Source organism: Stegodyphus dumicola, chromosome 3 (genome assembly GCF_044657685.1).
Source record: "Stegodyphus dumicola isolate Sdum_Otavi_A_Nest chromosome 3, ASM4465768v1".
Lineage (NCBI taxonomy): Eukaryota > Metazoa > Arthropoda > Arachnida > Araneae > Eresidae > Stegodyphus > Stegodyphus dumicola.
Genome location: NC_140770.1, coordinates 225,614,695 through 225,632,766, shown reverse-complemented (window position 1 = coordinate 225,632,766; position 18,072 = coordinate 225,614,695). Strand labels below are relative to the sequence as shown.

General features: G+C 33.6%; 1 protein-coding gene across 5 annotated transcripts in view; it reads left to right on the top strand.

Moving 5' to 3' along the window:
- Positions 1–18,072, top strand: part of Eaf6 (chromatin modification-related protein EAF6/MEAF6) — a 68,088-nt gene that overhangs the window by 33,259 nt on the left and 16,757 nt on the right. For 2 of the 5 annotated variants that reach the window (XM_085813863.1, XM_085813864.1), the window contains exon 3: positions 7,991–8,069. The exons of the other annotated variants lie outside the window; for them this stretch is intronic. The gene's annotated coding sequence lies outside the window, so the exon portion shown is untranslated. The remainder of the gene's footprint in view (positions 1–7,990; positions 8,070–18,072) is intronic. 5 annotated transcript variants of the gene reach the window in all.

The following is an 18,072-nucleotide window of genomic DNA, read 5'->3' as shown; positions in this document are numbered from 1 at the left end:
TTATTGTTATGTTAATTTATTAAAGTGAGGTGTGCCTAGTTTGTAGATTCGTTCGTTGCCTAGATTGTGCCATTCTTGGATATTTTTTTAAGTTAAAATTTTAAGTTATATGGCAGTGTGGAGTTATATGGCTGCGCCAAAAATGTTTGGCGAGAAAGATGGCGACTTGAGGCCGCATATCAGAGTAGTTCCAAGATTTTATAGACAAGTGCAAGTAAAAACTTAGATTTTAGATTAAAATCGAGATTGATGGATATTAAGTATTATATAATTTATACAAGTGGACTGTAGTCCAAAAAGACAGAATTTTCGTTATAAAGCCATAACCTTCTAAAACCGGCCCGAAATTCTCATAATATAGCCTTCAGACTGGCGCAATCTGAAACAGTTTTGCCTCCTCTTTGACATTTTCCTAATGAGAAAAGTCGTTAGTCCCCCTCCATGGATGAAGTAAAATTTACATGTTTGTCGGACCCTTACGTACCATAGTAGAGGGGTTGCTAGATTTGCAATTTTTTCGATGATTATTTTGCTTTCATTTAAATGAAGTTCTAAATAAATGGTGCATAAATAAATATGCTGTACTGGATGCATATTCAGTGCACAATTTATTTAGAGCAAAATGTATGCAATGTTTATATTTCACTCACTATTTCTAATCAATCTCATAAATAATTTGTGAATGTTTAACTTTGTTTTCACTCTTCATTTATATTTGTGTATTTTCGTATTAGAAATTAGAAAGCGAGAACACAATTTAACAAAATATAGTAAATACGGACTAGATTTGTAAGTCTGCAGGCTGGAATGCGATTTTTAATAACATATTTTCATTAATAAAATAATGGTAATGACTAATTTAATGAAATAAATAACAATCTTTATTACCATTAGATAATTAGAATGAGATGCAATACAATTAGATTTTGAGATGAACTTACAGCAATAATAAAGCTTTACATAACAATAACAGAGATTTAAATCTGCTTTTTTCGATAATTTTGTTATTATAATATAAAAATCAAAATCCGAGATACATTGGTTGCGTTTAATCATTTAACTTTAACAAGTATTACATTGGACTATCAGGCAAAGAAGGTATATCTTTAACGAGAATTTTTCTTTGTAAAATTGGCTTTTGTTTATGTTAGCAGAGAAAAAAATCCGTGACCTATACATGCAATCATCAAAAGAATTTTGAGAACAGTTTTAAATGTTCATGAAGAATTAATTATACTTCAATTTCTTTTCATAGGTAGAAATTTTGTCTAAAACCATCGTTATATCCAAAAGTTGAAATCTATTTCGTTTTCAACGAATATTTTATTTGCACATAATATATTTTCTAATTTATTTTAGAAAGAGTAATCTTTCACATTTTCAAAAGAATAAGGAAATACTGGGTGTTGACACAATGTAGTAAATCTGTTTTTCATATTTCTTCCAGTAATGAAAACGATTACCCTGGAATATTTTCAAAGCAAAATTAAGAAAACCGTTTACGCCAAATTTTGCATAAAGTATCTTCTCGTGTATTTTTTTATTTAAAATGTGGAATTTTCTCTTTGAAAATATCAAAATTCATGAAGAGCAAAATTAATTCATGAGAAATAACTTTGAAATGCAATAATTCTATCGTAATATGAAATAGTGGAGAAAAGTGCAATACAGTTTATTTATTCACAAATAATCCCCCTCATATGCGTAATTTTTGTACTGTCGATTGAGAAATGTAGGTTAGTAAATTAAACCGGTTATTTCAATACTTTTCCTTTATCAATATTTTTACGGGCTCTTCAGTAGAACGGTAAAGGTGGCTGAAAACTTGTAGCTCGCTTGGGTTTGAATCCCGGCTAAATAGTTGGATTCACGGTTTTTGTGTAACGTAAATGCAAGCCAGCTTCTCTTAGAAAGTCCTCCATGAAGGCATAACTCCCCTTATACAGGTAATTGTTGTGTGCTTTGATGTAATTCAGTAAGCGAACAAAATTAATCCAATCAAACCCGAAGAACGGGTTGATTACATGTGGAGTTTTCCACCAGGAACGTAAATGCGAGCAATTCTCTCTTAAAAAGGTTTAAACGAAAGCATCCATCTTCTTAAGCAGATAGCATTCACATGCTTTTCTGTAATCCAATCCTAATTTTCATACATTTAATAGTAAGTTGACATACACCTTATTACAGACAAAATAACAACCCTTTTTTAAAGATATTTTTTATTAACTTGTCTGAATTCCCTTTATCTCTTGAGGAGTATAAGAATTTCAGCAAATAAAACTGGCCGAAATTTTATACAATGTAACTGATGTTTTGATTCAATTTAGAAGTAACGTGAGCTTTACTGATATTTAAATACATTTTGGCAGATCTCATCCTAAAAGAGGGTCTAAAGATAAATTGATTTTATTTAATTTACAATTAATGAAAATCATTGAAAGCAATCACTGAATGAATGAAAATCACAAAAACTATCATGCATACAATTGTCTCTTATTTATCTTGTGATAAATCAAACAAAATTCCTTACATAATAGAAGCACTTCGAAAGAGTAAACAGTTCTTAAAGGTTTCATGCACTCCCCCCCCCCCCCCAAAAAAAGTCAAAATAAAATCTTATTATTCATAAGTATGAAAAGGAAGTAAACGATAAAAGCGGTTTTACCTATTTTCTAGAATGGCATTAAATCTAAAATATTAATCTATTCTTATTTGTTATGATTAAAAAAACATTAAATATGGTAAGATTAAAGAGCGTGCAAAATCGCTGAAGTTTTAATCATAGCAAAAGTCAGTACTAAAAAAGTTAGCATTAAAATTATGAGACAGATTGAGAAAGAGATGGCCTCTATTTGATTATCAAGTATATTGGCGCGAGACGAAACCTGCATTTTTTGCCAAAATGTAGCCAAACTGATAAGAAGAGGGAAATAATGCGTAGCCAGCGGCTACTCTGAGCAGCGACAATGGACCACCCAGAGATCTACAGATAGGCGATTCTCTAAAATGGGGAGGACATGGATGGTACGACAGTTGTACCAATGCCGGCGTCTGAGAAAGGTCCTTCTTCTGGTACAAGTGCTGTACCAGCCGGCTTCGCAAAAGCTCCCATATGAAATGTCACACTATACATATAAGTTATCACTGTCATTATCATCTTAAAAAATTTTATAAAATAAAAATATATTGTTGCAGAAAAGTAACACTTTATTCATAAGTTTATAGTTTATTATAAACAAATAACAGTGACTAAACAAAGCAATGATTGATTCATAATTTACCCATTTAATTGTTAACTAATAAGCAAAAAAGACATTGTCGTAATATAAATTATATTTCAGAAGTAATTTATATACAGTGGTGGCAAAAATTGTGGACACTTGGAAATTTTTATGTTTTTGAACTTTGTATGCTTATAGAAAATGTTACGTTTCGCAAAATGCAAACTTGTATATATCATTAAAGAGAATTTATTACTGAATCCAATACAAAACGCAAAATTCAATTATTTGCAATACAAAAAAAGTTATATGTACGAGGGCAATCCCAAAAAAAAGGTCTCCTAGATTTTTAGATATACAAAGAACCGTTTATTTTCTGTAATTGCTACATCACTTTAAAGATTGCAGAATGCTTTATTTTTCAACATAATCGGCATTTCGGTCGATGCATTTTTGTAGACGCTGTGGCAGTTTTACAATGCCCATGTCATATCAGCTTGCCGCCATGCCCTTCAGGAAGCGTTGGGGAGCTTTAGGAGCATCCAGGTGATCCTCCGATCTTTACACATTTTATGAACTCAACAATCGCGAAACTCAACAAATACGAACTCAACAATCGCCCCTCAACTTTCGCGATTGTCTCGTCGGCAATTGACGGCCTCCTGCTCCTTTCTTCGTCATGAATTTCAGTACGACAGGCTGTAAACTCTACACCACTTGCGAATGTTTTTGACATCCATGCATGACTGTCCATACACTTCTGTCAATAGGCGGTGAATTTCAACCAGTTTAACGCCTTTTGCATTCAAAAATTGAATAATTGGGTGCACTTTGCACTTGGTGGTAACGTTTATCGGGAGCTCCATTTCGAATGGCTGCCAAGCCAAGACTGAGCATCCGTGCAAAGAGCCTGCGTGTTTATGTGGTAGCGAAGAAGGCACCACTCACAACAGTGTTGCCAACAACCATATTAAAACTTTCTCTACATCCCCAAAAAATAGGAGACCTTTTTTTGGAATTGCCCTCGTACTTTAATATAAATAAACAACACAGTCATGAAGTGGTTTGTAATGTCTAGCTTTCCTGGCCAATCACTGTTCTTGTTCTGAGAACCAATCAAATGTTATTAACTGCCAGTAGAAGCTGACATCATGTTTACACTTGAAACAATTCATTATTTTGCTTTGTTCTGTAGAAGGAGGACCTGTTTTCTTACACACTGCAATTACAAGTAGGAATTTTTGTAAAATTTTTTAATATCTAGTCAAGAGGCAATGACATCAAATAAAAGAGTAGATTGGACACCTAGAAAGAGGTGTAATATTACTGTGTTACGAGAAAGTGGTCTTTCCTATGCTGAAATTGCAAGACAGGTGGGTGGTTCAGTTCCAGTTCATCTGAAAACCGAAAGTTTTGTTTACGATATCAGGAGACAAATTCAATAAAAAACAAAGAAGGAAAAGGCCAAAAAAGGTGCACCACATCTATTGATGACAGAAGAATAAAAAGACTATGTCTCCAAGATAGAAAAAGTCATCAGCGACCATCAGAAGAGATCTGAGTGATGTTGATGTTTCTGTCAGTTCAAGAACAATCAGGAGAAGATTAACAGATGTTGGACTGAGAGGTAGAATTCCACGAAAAAAGCCTTATCTTAATTTTCAGCAACGAAAAAGAAAAATACTACGTAGGCAAAGAAACACATTAATTGGACAGATGATCAGTGGTCACAAGTTATATGGAGTGCTGAAACTAAGATATCGTTATTCGGTAGTGATGAGCAAAAATATGTAAGACGTAGAATAGGAGAAGAGCTACATCCTGACTGCATTCAAGCAACTGAGAAGAACCCAGTTAGTGTTATGATTTAGTCATGCATGTCAGCAGATGGCATTGGTCTTCATGTCATCGATGGGACACTGAATGCCAGAAAATACATTGACACTATTCTAGAACCAAAAGTTCTACCTTCCATCAGAGATCTCTTTCCCAACAATGCTTCGTTTATTTTTCAGCAAGATTCTGCGCCTTGCCACACGGCCAAAATATCGAAAGAGTGGTTTTGTACAAAGAGCATTAAATTGCTGTCATAGCCAGGAAACAATCTTGACCTCAATCGTATCGAAAATTTGTGGCACCATTTGAAAACTCTTGTTCGAATGAGGCGCCCATCAATAAAAGGGAACTAATTGAGGCTATAATTGTTTCCTGGCATCATGTAATTACGAAAGAAGAGCTTCTCTTGTCAGCTTAATGAAATGTAGATGTGAAGCTGTAATAAAAAATAAAGGGTACGCTACTAAGTACTGATAACTCACTGCAATCATCACTATCTAATGTATATCAATAACTATTATCGTTTAACTTTTTTTGTATTGCAAATAATTGAATTTTGTGTTTTGTATTGAATTCAGTAATAAATTCTCTAAAATGATATATACAAGTTTGCATTTTGTGAAACGTAACGTTTTCTATAAGCATACAAAGTACAAAAACATAAAAATTTCTAAAAGTCTCCACAATTTTGGCCACCACTGTACATGCCAGATTCGATTTTCTCAAAAACTACATTTAGCTTTGGATGAATGCTCATTAATAGATATAGCACTCTCCTGACTCTGTTTCAAAATTCATAATAATGATTTTCAATTGAATTTATTAGTATTTCCCATTTAATTAGTAGGTCATGATATTTATTCTTAAGATTATCAATTGTTACACATGTAGATATATAGCCGAAAGAGTTCAGCGACAATGGCTTTGAAAAAGGTTTTGGGATCAAGAAGTGATATGTCTTCATACAGTTTCCTATGTCCTTTAAACCTACTTTTCCTAGATGAAATATTGTTATCCATAATAAAATTAAATACAGTAACTTCGAATTTTTTGATAGAGCGATTGAAATTATAGTTGGACAATTTTTTTGTAGTCCATGTGTTTCACTCTTTATCAACTTATAATAGATATAGTTCATCTCCTATAATTATATATCACAACCCAGCCTTTCTAGTTTATTATTGCAATCCAAATGATTTTGCATTAAATATTAATTCGAAGTTTCTAGAAACGGATTTTAAAGAGCTTTCAGCCTCCCTAACCATATTATTTGCTAAGATGTAATGTAACCCTTTAGTCTGAAAATAGTTCGTTACTGGCTCAGTATACTGAAATATATTCAAATATATGTGAGCAGACAAAATTATTCTAAAAGTTAATATTTTATCCAGAGTAGATTTTGCTGTTTGTCATATTTGTGCATTTTGTTTATCATTGGAAGATATACTTTTGAGTAAATATATATATTCTATGTATGTTCTCTAACATGTAGGGCTTTCTCACCAAGTCATCTGCATCGATTTGATTGTTCGAGTTCCTTTATGAAAAATTGAGCATTGTCATAAGAGTGCTAAAGATGAGTTATAAGCAAGAAACTGATCTTCAGTTTGTGCTTGCTGCCGTAAGCAGTGTCACCATTATGAAGCTTTCTGTATTTTTGAATATCAGCCAACTGGCATATAGGTGCAACTCCATTATGAAGCAGTTCCATGGATTTCAGATCATTCATTTTTATGTCTCAAACATTGTGCTGAAGTGCAACATTCTGTTCTTTTGAAGAACATGTTTGTTAGTTGCATGATTTAATGCATTTTAATCTATACATACCTTTAATTTTTTTGGTAGTAAATGTTTATTCTGCATTAATATATGGTAAATTTCTGTAAATATTTTAATCTATTTAATTGTATTGTTTTTGCATCTTGTCATAACATTTTATATTGCTTTTATTTATTTGTAACTTATAGATAATTTTAGTTTTTTTTAAATTAATTTGTGTGGCCATGTATATATAAGTGCTTACATTTTGTACAGAATTCTAGTTTGATTCTAAACCCAACTGTTTTAAACCTCGAAAATAACTTAAATAAAACCTTTAATCACTGTCAGAGCTGTTAACCTTAACTGCATGTTCAAAAAAAAAAAAATCTCTGAGTCTTCCTTTAATGAAATCTTCACAGTTACCGTTTTCTCTACAATATACAGTGAAACCTCGGTTCAAGAAATTTTTTCCTAAAGGAAGTTTGTTAACCGAATCAAATTTCCCCATAAGAAATAATGCAAAATGTATTAATTCATTCCCGAACCACAGACTGGCTATTTTTTATATAAACTTTACAATGGCACTATGCCAAAAATAACTTAACCGAAAATAATTGGAAATCATGAAATATAAAACAAAACAGATAACCATAATATGAAGTAGGTAAAATAGACAAAATTAATTTATTGCATCTGTACTGAGGAAAGTTGGCAGCTTAAGGGACAGGCTGAAGATGTTATTGATTGTGTACGGATTCCATTCCATGAAAGCATCAGGTACATCAGGAATATTTCAGGGAAATAGGTATCATTGCATGTATACTTTGCATCTTACCCTATTTTGCACATATTTCTCCTTTTGTTCTGCAGTCTCCGTTTTTTGTTGCTTACACAATCTCCTTTGGTTGTTGCTTCTGAGTTCCTTCTTGTCAAGGTATTTTTATGGCCCTCTATTAATTTCTCCTTTTCTTCTAGCTCTGTTAATTTTCTAGTGCAGGTCTGCCTTGAAACACAATATTGTAGATAAAGGGGGGAGTGTCTTAAGATAATTTGCATGTTACTTTTCTCTAATTTTCCAAGTTTAGAAGAGAGAGATATTTTTAAATGTTTGTTTATACATTTTTACAAAAATCATTTCTATATAATTTATTTTCTATTAATTTTTTATGCAGGATGGGATTTCTGGTGCATATTTTACTCAAGACTGAAGAAATTTAAGAAATGAAGATATTTCATGATATTATTTTGATGGCAATTCTTGTACTATAAAACTAAATTTTTAATCAGAAACTATCAATCTCTATTATTCAGAATTAAGAAATATAGCATGAGAATAGTAGACTTAAGATGGTGTTAAAATTTCTCAGAAGTTATGATTTATAAACATCTCTATTTTGTATTTATAAAATCTATATTTGTTATTTATTTTCCTGTAATCTAGTCATGTAGTTTAAAAAAATTCAAGCTGGTAAATCGTTTAAGCTGTGTTGTAAATCTAAATATACATTTTCAAGCATATAGTAGTATTAAAAATGAGGTGCCACTTAAATCGATAGCATTTTAGAGCTGGACACTCTTATTAATTATTAGTCTGAAAATTATCTTGCTTGTCCTTCCTTGTTTTTACTAAGCTTACTTTTTAAAAGTTGAGAAAATTGTATGGTGTATATCCTTTCTAGATTAAGGGCATGTATTGATGTGCCAGTACTACTGTATTACAATTAAAGTCAACTACAGTTTTTGCTGCTGTACTATCCATACATAGTTATGCTACATACAATTGTTTTCATTAATATCTTCTCTGGAAATAATGTAAGCAATATGCACTTAGCACACCCCTTTATGGTGTGCAGGACAGAGAAGGAATGCACCCCCCGCCTAGGTTTTACCTACGGAAACCATGTTATACGAGGCGTATTCGGAAACTAAGTACCGTTTTGAAGGAAAAAAAAAAAAAAAATAGTAAAACAATTTTTTCCAATCCAATTTTATTTTTACCTGAAAATACATGTGTTAAACTATTTTTCAACATAGTTTCTGCCAATGATCAAACACTTGTCATAGCGGGTGACCAGTTTTTGTATACCAAACGTCAAAGAAACCGCCGGTTTCGATAACCACGACTCCACAGCATTTTTCGTGTCATCGTCAGATCCAAAGCGCTTGCCACCAAGCTCGCGCTTCATGTGCAGGAACAAGTGATAGTCGGACGGTGCCAAGTTCGGGCTGTACGGCGGGTGATCGAACTGCTCCCAATGAAACTGTCGAATTAACGATTGAGTGACACCAGCAGTATGGGGCCGAGCATTGTTATGGAGCAACACAATTCCTTTACTAAGCATTCCTCTTCGTTTGTTTTGAATGGCACGCCTTAGTTTTGTTAAAGTCTCACAATATCGTGCCGTATTAATGGTTTCACCTATGAAAAGAAATTCAGTAAGCAAAACGCCTTTCCTATCCCAGAAGACAGTGCACATGATTTTTTGTGATGACATTGTCACTTTGAACTTTTGTTTTTTCGGAGAATGAGTGCGTCTCCACTCCATCGATTGTTGTTTCGATTCTGGTGTGAAATGACACACCCAAGTTTCATCACCTGTCACAATTTGGTTTAAAAAGTTTTCTCCCTCATCACTGTACTGCGTGAGAAATGTCAGGGCACTACCAAGTCGCTTTGTTTTGTGAACATCAGTGAGCATTTTTGGAACCCATCAGGAACACAGTTTGCGATAATTCAAGCGGTCAGACACAATTTTGAACAAAACAGTATGTGAAATTTGTGGAAATGACTCTGAAAGAGTTGTCATTGTGAAGCGTCTGTTCTCATGAATTGCTTCATCAACTTTCCTTACCAAATCATCGGTGACAACAGAAGGCCGACCACTCCGAGCCTTGGCGTGGACATTTGTTCGACCTGAATTAAACATTCTTACCCACTTTCTCACCATTTCATCACTTATCGCGAATTCACCGTAAACTTCTGTCACTTGACGATAAATTTCGGCCCGTTTTACATTCCTCGCGTTCAAAAATTTATTCACGGCATGAATCTCACAGTCAGCGGGAGAACTAATTGTCTTAACCCTTTCGTGGGCCATTTATTTCTCTTTTGAATTTCTCCCATTTTTTTTTATGTTTTATTATCAACTAAACAATAGCATTTAAGGAAATATATTTTATTTTGCCAGATTTTTTGTTTACATTTAAATTCTAGGGGTGGGAAGTATACTTCCCACGGGACCTTTTATGGTCATAGAGAAAATTCAATTTAAAGGCGATTATTTGCCGTGAAAAGATGAGAAACATGTTGCAATGCACAAGGGTACGTCACATACTGCACACATATAGCGGGTCCTCTTTTCTTGGGCCTTTGTGCTACATTTCTTACATCGTCTATAGTTGGAAACCATCTTTGGCATATGATTTCCCACATTGGCTAAGCGTATATCATCCGGAACTGCACACCTTTTTGCTTGGAAGCTAGCAGGACGGCCTTTCCTTTTTTGAGGAATATCCGTCTATTAGTTGACAAGCTAATGCTATACAGAATGTTAGCTGGTCTAAACTTCTATTTCTCTTGTTTACTTGCCACAGTATAAAACCATTTACGATGCCAAGATCAATAAAAAAATCAAAAATACAATGCCACCATTCTACACATCTTCATATTTGGTATCTGTCTTTTCTTTGATCGAAGCAATCAACCCCTCCCAAGATATCGTTGTATACTGCAACAGCTTTAGGGCAAGGTACTTCTGTTTTAGTATAATCCGTTTGTGTACGATTTACAGATGTAATAATCGCTGAATTGTGTGCTGTAGTCAACAATGTAACCACCTTTTTGTCCATCCACTTTAATGCAGCAACACCTTCCTTAGTTAGGAACATTGATTCCCCTCTTTGTAGTTTGTTATTAGCCTTCAGCATTGGTGGTAGATCCTTCCTTTGCGGCCTCACAGTTCCCACAGAAAACAGACCACTTTTAAGTAGACTTTTTGCGAGCCTAAAAGATGTCAAATAGTTATCATAGGCTATAAGATGACCTGTCTGTTTCACATCTTCCATAGTTTAGTTTGTTTCCCCTAAGCTCAATATTTTACCCTTATTATCAGAAGTTTTATTTCCACAATAAATTTCAAATTTTTGAATATATCCAGTCTTAGAGTCTGCTAAACACCACACCTTGTAACCTCTTTTTATAGGCCTCATTGGCATATACTGCTTCAATGAAGTTCTCCCTTTGAAAGCTATCATACATTCATCTGTTCATAATGTTAAAGAAGGTTCATAGACTTTAGGTATGGAATCATTGAGCTGCAAGAGGATTGTGAGTGACTTTATCGAGTTTATCATGCCCAAGTTGCCCACATGGATTTGTGCTGTTATCGTTTACATGTAAAATCTCAGTTACTTTTTTGAACCTCTCTGCGATTATTATTCTTCCTACTGATTGAACATTGAGAATAGGGTCTGTGCTGCAGTAGTTTTTCAGTTCAGGCAATTGATGTTTATCCATGAGTATATGCATACCTACCCATGCTTTCAATTTTTCTGATGTGATTTCTTTCCAGTTCAGGATAATGTCTTTTGTGTTACGTCCCAATCTCTTCCTTTTCTTAGGCTGCTTTGCATTTGAGTTTTCTCAACAATATTCTGTACAGTTTCCTTGGTAAAAATCATGCCAAAATAATCCTTTTCTTTCTCAGTAGAATTGAATGATATTTTCAAATGTATATTTAAAAAATATTCTAATTTTTCCAACATACCTATTGCACGTGGCTTTTATACACAATGCAATAACATTTTCACTTTACACCCATTATTTATTATTTAATATTAGACAGTTCTTGCAGAAATATACAAAATAAGAGAACGTTATTATAATAAAAACAGTGTTTTACTTGCATTTGTAGCAGAATCGTATAGCAATGCAAATGTCAAATCAAAAAAGGTGTCTCAGTGGAACAGATCTCGCACAACGCGTTCGAACTTTCAAAACAAATGTGGTAATTCAATTTTCAATCGATTGAACACAGATGGCAGCACAATACTGAATACCAAAGCTAATATATTATAGTGGGTTTTGTGCTTCCCACAGGTGTATTTCCCAGGATCATGTAGGTGGGAAGTAATCTTCCCACGGCCCACGAAAGGGTGTCTTAAACATTTTGAATGTGCACAGCAAACTGAAAACACAACATAGAGCAACCAAAATGGCAACAATTGAAAGTCAGTGAACAAGAAAGACTAGTGCGCATGCGCGGGACGCCTATTACAGCGCTGCAACGGTGCTAGAATGAAACGGTACTTAGTTTCCGAATACGCTATGTAATTTGTTTCCTCTGAATGATCAGGTTTGGTCATCTTTCCGGCATGGCCTTAAAAGCTGCTTTGGGAGTCAGTTTGAAGACCTCACTAAATCTTTCAGCCAGTAGTAGAGACGGGCGGTATGTACATAAGACAGGGACATAATCAACATAAGCTTATGACTCTTACTTAATGAGATTTCCTCATTCAGTGGATTATCCAGACATATCGAATGGGGAAAGCACACAATGATTCTTTCAATATAGCGTGCATGTGGCTCCGGGCATCTAAGGGCATCACAGACCTGTTATTGTTGTCTCATTTGCCTGTCGCTTTTCCCTCTAAGAACAACATCCGACTTGGAAGTTTCGGAGGCTAGAGTCTTGTTCCCTCGTTAACCAGAACAACATCCCTCGTTAACATCTATTTCCTCACCAACTAAAAACAGTTTCAAAACTCTTAAAAAATGCTATTTTATCACTGCAAATCTTGCACATTTTACAATTTCTATTGACATTTGCCAAAATATGTACAAAACTTAATGCTCATGCACTGCTTAACAAAAGCTATTTTTCATGCATTGCTCACAAGGCTCAAAATACCCAAATTCAGTAAAACTGCATAATGATGAGGGAAAAATTGCTTCTCGGATTTTAAAAGTAACAGCTCCTGAAAAATGTAGTGGGCTAGCTTCATATAGACTTTCTAACCTGCAGTCTGCTTACCTACTGTTTAATGGCTGTATTAATCCTCTGAACAGCAGTGCCGTATATATATATATATGTTGCCTAGAATTCTTAATCATCTCTTTCAGAAATTATATAACTATGCATCTTGAAATGTGCGTAAGAAATTATGACACTGAAATGATTACGGTCCAGATATAGGTGGAATTCTGAATTTTTTACTTCCTCAAATCCATTATTTCGTGTTTTGCAAATATAGACTCCATAAACAATAAATCTATAAAATAAAATCTGAAAAAATATATTATTCAATAAACTTTAAATGTTTAGACTATAAAATTCAATGAAAGGTCAAACTTTTTGTTTGTGCTGACAAAGTTTGTCTTGTACAAAAAAGTTATTTTTCCTATTTGTCTTGCGCAGAAATAGGGGGAAAAACTTACTTTCTAAAGACTAAAAGAATATCCAATATCGACTCGTGTAATGCGTTTTAATTTGCTTCTATGGACCCACTACTATTTCCCAATAAAGAACTTCCTTGAATATGTAGCGTAGATGCTGCACATACTTATTTATTCTTATTACACAAGACTATTGGGTCAGAAAATCCTTCTGATGACTATTGGTTAAGATTTTATGATAATTTATTGTATTAGTGGACAGCTTACTCCCATTCTGCGAACCATCCTCTTTTTAGCAGTTTCATCTTCTTTACCTATTGATATGCATACTGCAAGTTCTAATTGAGTATTCAAAGAGTTGATTTGAAAGCTCTAGTCCTGAAGTTTTAATGATTAACCCTCTGGCTGCTCATCTCACGATTTCCACGGGCAATTCAAATGTAACAAAATCTGCTCATCCTGTGATTTCCGTGGACATGTGTTTTTCTTCCTTTATTGAGGAGCGCATTCTGTTTTTTTCCCATTTAACCATTGAAACAAATTATATGCAGTATTAGACGTTTAGTTTACATTTTGGCCAACAGATATCGTTAGCTGTTCACTAAATTGTGGCATTTGAAGGCACGTGGTATTACCGCTCAAACTTCACTTTTTGCCGCATTTTTTTTTACAGAAATAAATAGCTCCTAGAAAATAAAATGTTCAGCAATTATCTTGATTATTTAATAAAATTATTGAATTATTAATTAGATTTATTGATTAGATTAGTAATTAGATGTATTGAATTTAATTAATAATCTAATCAATAAATATAATAAACCAATAAATTGGTGCAAAGATTGTGAAGTTGGACTTTGCCTTGAATTCTACTGTTTTGAACTGTGTCATACTAAACTGCATTTCTAAGGTATTTTTTCCTCAGTGCTTCATATTTTCTTAAATTTTATAAATTTTACTTTTTTATATTATGCAATAAATAGAACATACTGTAATTAAGACACAATAACACGCCGAATAAATACTAATTCAGAAGTCAAACAACAAAAATCAGTGTTATATTTACAAAATTTTCACAGGACTAGTTTCAATGGTTTTACCAAACCACCATCTTCAGCTGCAAAACCGCAAATGAACAAGATAGGAAATAATGATTAGATAAGATAAGAAAGCCTGGACAAGAATAAGCAAGTGGCGCCATCTGTTGGTGAAACCAGAACTAAAACATAATTTCTTTAAAGGCCGAAGGCAAATTTGGAATGGAATTAGGATCGTTAACTAGAACAAAAAGATTTTTATGAATGTGAAATGCCTCTAGAAAATCCAGTTCTCCAATGGAAGATGTTTTTTGAATAATTTTGGCAGCAGAAAAACTGAAAGTGTGGTTTTCGGACCAACAATGTTGAGCAACAGAAGACCTCTGTGTTTTCTTTTTTCTAACATATGCCTCATTTTCCTTGACACGAAATTTTAAGGCTCTCTTAGTTTGGCCAATGTAAATTAAACCACACTGGCAAGGAATCCTATAAATACCCCAGGAATTCATATTTGGAATGGGGTCCTTGAGTATGGAACTCGGAATTTTATTGATGGGAGAATACACAACCCGAAAGTTAAATTTCTGCAAAATATGTGGCAACTTTATAGCTTATTGATGGAAAGAAGGGAATGACAACAGAATTTTTATAATCTCCTAAAACAAGAGTGTGCCTTTTAGTGTGTTGAGATGAGAATTTTTTAACTGTTTGATTAATAATGTTGGGTGAAAAGCCCCTGTCAATAGCTATTGCTTTTAAATAATTTAGTTCTTCATCAAGGGCTAGTTTGGAGGAGCAAACTTGAAGAGCACGGAAAACATAGGAATAAAATGAAGCTAACTTTTGTTTAGTCGGATGACATGATTTAAAGTGTGGTGGAAAGCAAACCGATGAAGGTTTACGGTAAACTGTAGTACTGAAGTTGGATGTGTTACGTGTGACCAGAATGTCGAGAAACGGAAGAGAATTGCAAGTCTCAAGTTCAAAAGTGAACTGAATAGCAGGATCAATAGAATTCATTGTTGAAAGAACTCTATTTAAAACATCTTTATTACCTTCAAACAGGGTAAAGTATCGTCTACGTAGCGGAACCATGCCGGGAAGTTTAAAGTTTCAAACAATTTTGATTCATAATAATGCATGTAGATATCAGCCAGGATGGGACTGAGGGGGCTTCCCATGGCTAATCCCTCAGTTTGCTTGTAATATTTATTTTGGAAAACAAAATGTGTTTGTTTCAAACAGAGTTGAGTGAGAGAAATTAGCTCATCAATTTCGATGCAAGAGAAATGAAATTCGCGAAGTCTGGTTTCTAGACATCTTAATGCACCCTCCACTGGGACATTGGTGGATAATGATTTTACATCAAAAGAAATCATGAGTAAATTACTAGGAGAAATGTTTTTAACTTTTTTTACAAACTCTATTGAATTTTTATGGTGTAAATGTTATTGTCTAATAGAGTTGAAAATCTAGAAACTAAATATTTAGCTAATGGATACGAGGCAGTATCTAAATTTGATACAATAGGGCGGAAAGGAATACCACTTTTATGAATTTTGGGAAGAGTATATAATCTGGCACAATTCGCAACAGATGGGATAAGCGAATGTTTTAAGTTGCTTGAAATGATTTGCGAAGATTTGATTGCAGTTTTTATTTTGGATAAGTCCGAAGGTGAAGGATCTTTAGGGATCGGATTATATGGTCCTTCGTTTAAGAGTTTAGTGACACCATCGATGTAAGTGTTCCTATCCATGACGACTATCTGGCCACCTTTGTCGGCCTTTGAAATAATAATATCCGGGTTAGAATGAATTTCACGCAATGTAGCTCTTTCTCTCGCAGTTAGATTTGGTTTCAAAGGTTTATTATTGAATTTCACATTATGAGCGATAAGATGCCTAATCATTTCCTTCTGTGAATCTGAAACTTTACTGAACTTGAAAGCTTTTTCGATAGGAGCTAAAATCTTTGGAATCGAGGGTTTACAGGTTTGTGAGAAGTTAAAATTATATTTTAGAATTCTCTCTTGTTCTTCTGAAAGACTAACATTAGAAATATTAACTATTGGCTTGATGTTTACAATGGGAAGATTTTTTGAACTACTTGAACTGGAAGATTGTAAAAGAAGTTTTTCGAATTTAACTGCAGGGGTGTTTTTATGACGGTTAACTGCATTCTCCGTTCTAGACCAAGACTTTTGTTCAAGGGCAGTGAATTTTGGATATGATTTAGCGAGTTCCAGATGAAGCTTATAGAGTTCACGTTCAATTTTGGACAATTGCGGACGTCTATCCCTTATGACGGACCGAAGTAAGGCAAGCTTGCAATTTAACAGAATTCTTGAAACACGACTCGAAGGTTTTTGATTAGATTTGATTTGAATAAAATTAAGGATCAATTTTTTACATTTACATTTAAGTAAAAAGTCAAGATGATTCAGGAATTTTTGTCGTTTCAGGCATAATTTAGTTAAACGATTAACGGATGAAGGCATAATAAACAATACAGAAAATCAAACTAAATTAACTAAACAATAATAAAGCACACACAAAACAGCAGAAAAATCCCTCACTGAAATTAATAGAAAACAAAACGTTTGTAAGCAAAATGCATGAAAGCAGACAAGCAAAGCACAATATCCAAATATACAAAATATAAACATAACTTGAAAATTGCAAAAAAGTACTTACCGAAACTCATGCAATCACAAAATTGCGGCCACACCACGTGCAAAAAAGAAAGCAAAAAGTAAGCCTGTTTGGGGCTTCTATAATTAAGACACAGTAACATGCCGAATAAATATTAATTCAGAAGTCAAACAACAAAAATCAGCGTTATATTTACAAAATTTTCACAGGACTAGTTTCGATGGTTTTACCGAACCACCATCTTCAGCTGCAAAACCGCAAATGAACAAGTTAGGAAATAATGATTAGATAAGAGCCACTTGCTTATTCTTGTCCAGGCTTTCTTATCTTATCTAATCATTATTTCCTATCTTGTTCATTTGCGGTTTTGCAGCTGAAGATGGTGGTTCGGTAAAACCATCGAAACTAGTCCTGTGAAAATTTTGTAAATATAACGCTGATTTTTGTTGTTTGACTTCTGAATTAGAACGTACTTTAATTAAACTGAAATTTAAAAAAAAAAAAAAATTTGCTGATAACATCTGAAATTAGTTTTCTGCCAACTTAGTTTCTCATGATAGAAATCTATATAAAAAATGCTTTCTAGAAAGAAAAGTGCATTTTTCAATTCTTCAATATATATAGATTTAGAGTATGAGAAAACAAATTGCACACTTTTTGAAGCGATTTCGGTCCACAAATTGAGCAGTCGGAGGGTTAATGAAAAAAATGTAAGTGTAGCAGCTCTCTAATTCTAACCCCCACTTATAAAAAGGAATCTTAGCAATTATTTTAAAAAGTATTAAAAACCTGTATAGGCAAACTTTGTGAATGGATGCTAGTAAAACAAATATATTTAAATAAATTAAACAGTTATACTGTTTGCTTTGTTAGTGAAGTAGCTTAAAAGTATATATGTATGTACATAAGTATGTATGTATATACATATGTAAGAAAGAGTTTCACAACCATCATTTAAAATTATGTGGAATTTTAACTTCACTGTATTTATCAAGATTTTTGAAATAGGTTTGTAGTCATCCCCAAATACTTTAAAAGCACATAAATATAGGTCTAGAGTAGCAGGGGCATTTTGACATTAAAATAAAATAAAGGAGATACTTGTTTCTCATGCCAGTTAAGGTAAATTTAGGTTTTTTTTTAATGAAACCTCGAGCCATTCAAAGGGTTAA